At 56.5% G+C, this 7,500-nt stretch overlaps 2 non-coding genes across 2 annotated transcripts in view; both read right to left on the minus strand.

The window, feature by feature from the left end:
- Positions 1-848, minus strand: part of LOC139241160 (28S ribosomal RNA) — a 3,736-nt gene extending 2,888 nt beyond the window's left edge. The window contains exon 1 of the ribosomal RNA XR_011588802.1: positions 1-848. This exon is cut by the window's left edge and continues 2,888 nt beyond it. This is a non-coding gene — a ribosomal RNA (28S ribosomal RNA).
- A 944-nt stretch (positions 849-1,792) lies between these two features.
- On the minus strand, positions 1,793-1,946 carry LOC139241129 (5.8S ribosomal RNA). Its single transcript, XR_011588776.1, has one exon. It is a non-coding gene; the product is annotated as a 5.8S ribosomal RNA (ribosomal RNA).
- Positions 1,947-7,500: the final 5,554 nt, after the last annotated feature.

The raw sequence follows: 7,500 nt of genomic DNA on the forward strand, positions 1-7,500 counted from the left end.
GGTGGGTCACCGACATTGCCGCGGACCCCTAGTGCCCGCTCGTGGCTCCTCCAACACTGCGGCGCGACGCGGTCAGTGCGCACTGAGGACAGTCCGCCCAGGTTGACAGTCACGCCGGGAGCATGGGTAGCCCGTCCCCCCCACTCACGAGGGGGAAGGCGCGGCAGCGGTCACTTCCCTCGACCCCAGGAAACGGCGAGGCTCAAGCTGGGGGGCTATAACACTCGCCGCCAGAGCGAAGAGCCACCTTCCCTCCGGCCTTCCCAGCCGACCCAGAGACGGTCGCGGCGCACCACCGACGGAGGAAATGCGCCAGGTGACGGTCGAGCCCGCGCGGGACGCGGTCCCACAAAGGAGATCCGCCGAACCCGACGCGGCCGACCTAGCCGCCGAGTTGAATCCTCCGGGCAGACTGCGCGGACCCCACCCATTTACCTCTTAAGGGTTTCATGCCCTCTTCAAAGTTCTTTTCAACTTTCCCTTATGGTACTTGTTGACTATCGGTCTCGTGCCAGTATTTTGCCCTAGATGGAGTTTACCACCCACTTTGGGCTGCATTCACAAGCAACCCGACTCCAAGAAGACTCAATCCCGACGAGCCGGGGGCCGCTACCGGCCTCACACCGTCCACAGGCTAAGCCTCGATCAGAAGGACTTGGGCCCCGGAACGTCGTCGGAGAAAGAGGTCTTTATATGACACACTTCCCACGCCCGCCAGGCGAGTGGGGATTCGGCACTGGGCTCTTCCCACTTCACTCGCAGTTACTAGGGGAATCCTTGTTAGTTTCTTTTCCTCCGCTTAGTAATATGCTTAAATTCAGCGGGTTGTCACGTCTGATCTGAGGTCGTAGGCAGAAAGGTAGCTTTTGTCAGCGCCGGCCGGCATCTCCAGCACAACAACACGCACACACGCCCGCCCGCCCGTTGTTGTCGTCCTCGAGACCAACCCAACCCGGGTGGGATAGTACAGGTGGACGGACAGGGGGCGGGGGTTTACGGTGCACTGGAGCCCGGGCTCGGCTCACACAGTTCTGGAGTCCCGATTCAGGGAGAGAGAGAGAGAGAGAGCATCAGAGGGACAGGCGACAGCGAAGCGAGAGAGGAAGGCCAGAAGCAGTGGCTGGGCAGCACGGAGTGCAGGAGGATAAAAGCAGGCAGCAGCAACGGCCAGCAGGACGTAGGCGGGGGACTGAACTGAATGCACGCTCAGCAGTCGGCAAGTGTTCAAGAGCTAAGCGGGCCACGTGTGGCAGGACACCGAGGTCCAACGCAACACACAGCACCGCAGAGGCTCTTGGGCAAACCGCCAACAGAACCAAACGGACGCAAAGCCAGCCCACAGCACGGCAAGCGACGTCGCTACTTCAAGCTACCCTCGGTACAAACCACTAGACTGCAGCCAAAGACAGCCCAACCTCGTCCTCTCTCTCTCTCTGCTGAACACCACCAGCCAAGCCATTGTGTTCACCTCTGTGCTCACCTTCAAACTCCAGAGAGACAACCCTGCCCCGAGGAGGATGTCTCGGCGAGGCGCACCAATCCCAACACCGATGCGGTCAATCGTTTTTGCAACCCAACGACAGCCGTGCTGGATAGGCTGGCCCCGACCGTGCCCGACCGCGACACCGGGACAGACATTCCCACCACACCAAAGGACAAGGGTCAAACTCTGCAAGGCGGAGAAACTCCAGGTCTGCACTTTGGGGGACAGGGAGAACCAGGCCTCTGCGACACCCCAGCCGCGCTCCCGCCTTCACCCGACGGCAAAAGCGAGTGCGATTGATCGTAGAAGCGACGCTCAGACAGTCGTAGCCCCGGGAGGAACCCGGGGCCGCAAAGTGCGTTCAAAGTGTCGATGATCAATGTGTCCTGCAATTCACATTAATTCTCGCAGCTAGCTGCATTCTTCATCGACGCACGAGCCGAGTGATCCACCGCTAAGAGTTGTTCGTTTTTTTTTTCGGCTTGCTTTTGTTCCCCGGAGGGCCAAGCCCGGACTGCCCAACGCTTGTCCTCCCTTCCAACGAGGGTCGGGTGGAAGCCCCAGCCTGCAAGGGCCGGAGGTGTAAATCAGTCGATCATCAAATGACAAGGGTTGCACCGAGATTGCTTTAAGTCAGGGTGCTCGCGAGGCGACGCACGTCGGGTCAACGCCTGAGCCCACCGGCCGACAAGCGCCACGGTCAACAGAGGCAGTGTCTCTGCTGCCACCTTTGGCCGGGAGGACGAGAAGAAGCTGAAGAGCAGGTAAAAAAACGAACTGAGTGGCGTACAAGCCGACGCAGGAGACACCCCGCTGTGGGGTGCAGACGACCGCGGGGTGGCAGGTACATTCTCTCGAACGTTGACTTGCAAGCTGGCAACAACAACAACACGTCTCGACAACCGACCAACAGACACTCGAGTCTTTAAACCGCACCCCCAGACAGCACCAGCTCGCGGGAGCCGGAGGGGGCGCGTTTCCAGTAAAGTGAGAGTGACTAGTGCGACCAAAGTTTCACCGCATGGGGAAAGAAAGCCGGGCCTGCATCACTGGTTCAGTCCCTGCGGAGCTTACAGTGGCCGTTCGCCGAGGTCCCGACGACGAGCCGCCAGGCAACATTCGAGCCCGCAGAAGCTCCCTTCAATTCGACTGCGGTGTAATGTTGCAAGACGGTGGCAAGTCCATTGCCGGTCCGGACAACCAGTGTGCGGTGCGGGGAAAACAGCGGGAGCAATGGCGAGGGAGAGAGAGCGAGAGAGAGGGAGAGACAGCCACACGCACAAGACTGGACGAGACGGAAGTCGAAAGAAGGGCCGCAGGCCAAGGTCACACTGGACCAACGAACAGCGGGGGTCGTGCGGTGTGGAGCGGCAGTAGACAGCAGAAAGACGAGGGCGAGGCATTTGTAACAAAAGCCAGGACACCTCTACCTTGCTCTGCCCGTCATGCAACCGCAGACCAGCTGACCGAAAAACCAAGCATGCCATGGCCGTCCCTGTCTCAAGCTGACCAAAACCTCTTCTGTGTGCGTGAACGTTAAACTCTCTTCTCGCTCTCTCTATATCTCTCTCTGTAACACGACTCTCAACTGCTGACCCACATCTCGCTCGTTTCGCATCCGGGCCGAGCCGGTTGGGTGCGACATGTGCCTGTTCGTGCGAGTTCGGTTCTTCGTTGTGTTTTTTTTCAGAACGAACCTCTCGCCCGTGCAAGAGGCGCCGGATGCGGTCGACCAAGGCTCCGAGCCGGCAGCATCCCGGGAAGCCCTCCTGCTGGCCACCACGCCTCAGGCTGAAGTGTAAAACGGGTGTGACGGGCCACCACGTGCGGGCCCCCGGCCGATAATGATCCTTCCGCAGGTTCAACTACGCAAACCTTGTTATGACTTTTACTTCCTCTAGAAAGTCAAGTTTGATCGTCTTCTCGTCGCTCCGCCAGGGCCGTTGCCGACTCCGGCGAGCCCGATCTGAGGACCTCACTAAACCATCCAATCGGTAGTAGCGACGGGCGGTGTGTACAAAGGGCAGGGACTTAATCAACGCGAGCTTATGACCCGCACTTACTGGGAATTCCTCGTTCATGGGAAATAATTGCAATTCCCAATCTATATCACGAATGGGGTTCAACGGGTTACCCACACCTGGCGGCGTAGGGTAGACACACATTGATCCATTCAATGTAGCGCACGTGCAGCCCCGGACATCTAAGGGCATCACAGACCTGTTATTGCTCTATCTCGTGTGGCTATACACCACTTGTCCCTCTAAGAAGTTGGACGTGGACCGCTCGGGGGTTGCGTAACTATTTAGCATGGAGGAGTCTCGTTCGTTATCGGAATTAACCAGACAAATCGCTCCACCAACTAAGAACGGCCATACACTACCACCCACAGAATCGAGAAAGAGCTATCAATCTGTCAATCCTTTCCGTGTCCGGGCCGGGTGAGGTTTCCCGTGTTGAGTCAAATTAAGCCGCAGGCTCCACTCCTGGTGGTGCCCTTCCATCAATTCCTTTAAGTTTCAGCTTTGCAACCATACTCCCCCCAGAACCCAAAGAGTTTGGTTACCCGGAAGCTGCTCGGCGGGTCATGGGAATAATGCCGCCGGATCGCTAGTTGGCATCGTTTATGGCCGGAACTACGACGGTATCTGATCGTCTTCGAACCTCCGACTTTCGTTCTTGATTAATGAAAACATTCTTGGCGAATGCTTTCGCTTTTGTTCGTCTTGCGCTGGTCCAAGTATTTCAACTCTAGCGGCACAATACGAATGCCCCCGGCCGTCCCTCTTAATTATGGCCCCAGTTCCGAAAACCAACAAAATAGAACCGGGGCCCTATTCCATTATTCCTAGCTGGAGTATTCAGGCGACCGGCCTGCTTTGAACACTCTAATTTTTTCAAAGTAAACGCTCCGGACCCCCAGGACACTCAGCTAAGAGCATCAAGGGAGCGCCGAGAGGCAGGGGCTGGGACCGGCGGTAGCTCGCCTCGCGGCGGACCGCAAGCTCGATCCCAACATCCAACTACGAGCTTTTTAACTGCAACAGCATTAATATACGCTACTGGAGCTGTAATTCCGTGGCTGCTGGCACCAGACTTGCCGTCCAATAGATCCTCGTTAAAGGATTTAAAGTGTACTCATTCCAATTACAGGGCCTCGAAAGAGTCCTGTATTGTTATTTTTCGTCACTATCTTCCCAAGTCGGGAATGGGTAATTTGCGCGCCTGGTGCCTTCCTTGGAAGTGGTAGCCGTTTCTCAGGCTCCCTCTCTGGAATCGAGCCCTGATTCCCCGTTACCCGTGGTCACCATGGTAGGCACAGAAAGTACCATCGAATGTTGATAGGGCAGACATTCGAATGAGTCATCGCCGTCTCGAGGACGTGCGATCAGCCCGAGGTTACCTAGAGTCACCAAAGCTGCCGGGCAAGCCCGGATTGGTTTTGATCTGATAAATGCACGCATCCCCAGAGGGTCAGCGCTCGTTGGCATTTATTAGCTCTCGAATTAACACAGTTATCCAAGTAACGTTTGGAGCGATGAAAGGAACCATAACTGATTTAATGAGCCATTCACAGTTTCACTGTACCGGCCGTGTGTACTTAGACATGCATGGCTTAATCTTTGAGACAAGCATATGCTACTGGCAGGATCAACCAGGTAGCTGAACCGAAAATCGGGGTCAACAAATCAGCCAGACAGGGAGCGAGCGACTAAACGGTGGAAGCACAAAGTACAAAGGAAGAGGCGCGCCTCCACCTTGCCGGGCACAACATCCAGCGCCGACCGTCCTACCGTGCACACACCACCCACAACGATTGCTTGTGTGTGTGTACATACGTACGACACGTCGTGTGTGGGTCTCTGTCTCTCTCTCTCTGTGTGTGTGTGTGTGTGTTGGGAAATTGTCAGGACAGAAGGATCACGAGGAGTGTGAACACGCTCGGGGTAAGAGGCAAACCAATGACTCATTTGACAAGCCGCCACCATCGCTGTGTCTGCTGGGCACGTGGCCTCCCCACGACAGGGAGGTTGGTGCCGGGTTCAACTTGGGAGCTTGCAAACACTGTAACCGTCAAAGGGCGTCGACACGCACCGCTCGCGCCTGCGTGTCTCTGCTCACATTTTGCCAGAGAAATGGCGTGTTCAGCTACCAGAACGAGACGCGCTGTGCACATTCCCGCACCACCACATTCGGGAGTCGAGATGGCGGACGCCGGCTCCGGAGCTTGATTCGGACCACTGCGAGACCAAAAGACAGGTGGACGCCTCGGACTCACGCGAGAACATTCGTCAAGTGCCAAAGGGCAGGCTAGGAGAAATCGGAGCCGTGCCAAGCCCTCTGACTCGTTATTGGATGCACGGTCTGCCCACCGGTGGTGGGCGCATTGCAGGGCAGAACTGGAGGAACGCCAGAGTCGGTAACACACCAGCCGGAGCTGGCCCCACTCCGAGCCCTCCCACGACGGACACGAGTCGCCAAATCGATCGGTGGATACAGAGCACACAACACGCAGGGGAACTTGGTGAAAGAACTGCGCGTGTGCTTAACTTCTCAGTAAAACAGATTTCCCTCACCCAGGGGCTTGCATCTGTGACAGACAGCGTCCTTTGTTGCGCCAAGATGTAGGGCCGTTGGAAACTAGTCTGTCCTGAGAGCCGGGCACGGGTACAGCGGGGCTGCTGGCTCAGAGTACGATTTCAGCAAAACACCAAAGAGTTTGAAAAGTACAACAAAAGACTTTGACAAAATTGTTCCAAGTCTCGCACACCGTTCATTTTGTGACTTTCCAAGTGCTCTTTTCAAAGGTCTCTTTCCTGAGATTGAGCACCTTTCAGCAAAGTATCACTTTTCGGGCGCTTTCAAAGTGTACCCGCTGTCGTAAACATGTTCTGAAAATCGTGTTCCCGAAAATCTCCGGGCATCTCGCCAACCCCCAAGGACAGAAATAACAAGTGTCAAAATGGCGGGACGACGGGCCACCTGCTGCCGGCCATGAGCATCCAAATCCCCGAAAAAGGGGCATTTTCATTTCTTCATCGGGACTTCCGACAATTGCCAAGGTTCAACACATTAACTTTGTTCGCAGACACTTGCCAGAAAATGCAAGTGGCCACTTTGCCGGGCCGACTCGCTTGCCCAAGCGGGAAACCATCAACCGCAGGCCCGGTAAGGCGGCCGAATCTGACGTCATAGACTTCCACACAACGAGACTTTTGACTTTCCCGGCCGCGGGTGGCCTCCACCCGGCCTCAGCCATCAGCCCTGCCTGCCTCCAGCCGCCTTCTGGTTAATGAGTTATCCAGCCTGGCACTTCGGTTGTGCCAGCGAGACCAAGTCTCGGCTTTGGTTAATGATTTGAGCCGAACCGACCAGCCCCCACCCCCCCTCCCCCCGGGCTGAACTCGGTCAGGTCTGCCGATTTCCCGGCTCCTTTCGGGGCCTAAACGGATAGCGCGAGCCGCCTGGTGCGACCTGGGCCCATGCCCCAGCCTCTGCCAGGCCTCGGGCAGCTGCTTTTGAAGCCCGACCAAAAACCCGAAAAATGGGCAAAAAGGGAATAATTACCCGCCCAAAAAGTGTGAATAGTCGGTTGGGCGGCAGCCCTGGTTGGACTCTGCAGACGTGGAGGCTGGAGACGTTTGTTTGGAAAACTCACCAAGTCTCGATTCTGCAACCTCCAACCTCTGTGCAAATACCCCACCAACCCCCAAGGACAGAAATGACAAGTGTCAAGTTGGCGGGGCGTCGGGCCACCTGCTGCCGAGCATGAGCATTCAAATCCCCGCAAAGGGAGCATTTTCATTTCTTCATCGGGACGTCCGACAATTGCCAAGGTTCAACTCATTAACTTTGTTCGCAGACACTTGCCAGAAAATGCAAGTGGCCACTTTGCCGGGCCGACTTGCTTGCCCAAGCGGGAAACCATCAACCGCAGGCCCGGTAAGGCAGCCGAATCTGACCTCATACACTTCCAGACAACGGGACGTTTGACTTTCCCGGCCTCGGGTGGCCTC

This window comes from Pristiophorus japonicus, chromosome Y (assembly GCF_044704955.1).
Source record: "Pristiophorus japonicus isolate sPriJap1 chromosome Y, sPriJap1.hap1, whole genome shotgun sequence".
NCBI classification, from domain to species: domain Eukaryota; kingdom Metazoa; phylum Chordata; class Chondrichthyes; family Pristiophoridae; genus Pristiophorus; species Pristiophorus japonicus.